We start from the raw sequence: 1,521 nt of genomic DNA on the forward strand, positions 1-1,521 counted from the left end.
TCTGAAAGTTGCTCACAAACTGAGCTGAGTCACTAGATATAGCGCATTGCTCTGTCACACGTGGACCTGCACACAGCTCACAAACAGTAATTATCTGCTTAACACCATAGTTAGCCAGAGAATCGATCTTCATAGAAAACACGTTTATTTGAGCAGTGATAGCCGTAGCTGTATCCACCTCAAGAACTCATGCTTCCTTGCTCTGTGGCAATCTCTGGGATGTTTACTGATATTCATTAGCAGCCATCAGTTCAATTAGATCATAAGCTTCCTCATAGCTCTTTGCCCATAATACCCCCCTGATGTTGCATCGAGCATGGGTCTGGACTGTGCTCCCAACCCATTGTAAAAACAATTGATGATCATCTAGTCAGGCATTCCATAATGAGGACACTTTCTAAGCATCTCCTTGTAGCGCTCCCAAGCTTCACAGAGCAATTCTCCCGTTTGCTGTACAAATTGAGTAATAGCATTCCTGAGTGCAGCTGTCTTTGCCATAGGGAAGAATTTATTAAGAAACTTTTGAGCAAGATCTTTTCAAGTAGTAATCGAACCAGCTAGTAGAGAGTGTAACCAGCTCTTAGCCTTGTCCCTCAGAGAGAATGGAAACAGTCTCAGCTTCACAGCATGTTTAGAAACATCGTTGAACTTGAAGGTGTCGCGGATCTCAATGAAATCCCTAATGTGCATATTGGGATCTTCAGTTGGAGAACCCCCAAACTAAATTGAATTATGCACCCATTGAATTATGCCAGGCTTGATCTCAAAGGTACTAGCTGTGATAGCTGGCCGGACAATGCTAGACTGAATGTCATTGATCTTGGGTTGAGAAAAATCCATCAAGGCTTTCGTTCGTGCTGCTGGATCTCCCATTGTAATGAGTACCTGAAACACAAACAAATAAACCATGAGAGTAAAAGAGTCTGAGTCAGTGAACTTTAATGACCACTGATGACAAGCACATAAACTAAAAATTAACACCGAGTCCCCGGCAACGGCGCCAAAAACTTGTTAGGGCGAAAAAACGCGCTAAAATTCATGCAAATATACGCATTCGCAAGTAGTATAAGATATAAATCAGATTCGTTCCCACAGAGACTGGTTTAGGTTAAGTTCAATTTATGCACCTATGCAACAATATATAATTATCGCGCAATGCTAAGACAAATAACAAATTGGGTTTTTATTAAACTAAGAGATTATACGAAATAACATTAACTAAGAGAATTGAGGTTGAATTACTATATATGACAAACATGGGATTATAACTTCATTAAATACTTCATTCAATAGCCTTATTATTCTTAACCTTAGCATGTAATGGTGATGACACTAATCAGATAACACGAAACTAGTAAACGTCAACTTTCGTTGTACAAATACCCTACTACCAAGAATCCACAAAAGAGATAGAAATTGAATAGACACCAATTATGCTTAGTTCTTATATGTCTATAAGAATTGAAAACATGACGGTTTAATGCGCAAGTTATCTATCCTGATTACATAGGGAAAGTAAGA

The 1,521-nt window shown here is 39.0% G+C and overlaps 1 non-coding gene across 1 annotated transcript; it reads left to right on the forward strand.

The window, feature by feature from the left end:
• Positions 1-376: 376 nt before the first annotated feature.
• Positions 377-483, forward strand: LOC141669942 (small nucleolar RNA R71). The gene has a single exon (XR_012554193.1). It is a non-coding gene; the product is annotated as a small nucleolar RNA R71 (small nucleolar RNA).
• Positions 484-1,521: the final 1,038 nt, after the last annotated feature.

This window comes from Apium graveolens, chromosome 6, assembly GCF_009905375.1.
Source record: "Apium graveolens cultivar Ventura chromosome 6, ASM990537v1, whole genome shotgun sequence".
Lineage (NCBI taxonomy): Eukaryota > Viridiplantae > Streptophyta > Magnoliopsida > Apiales > Apiaceae > Apium > Apium graveolens.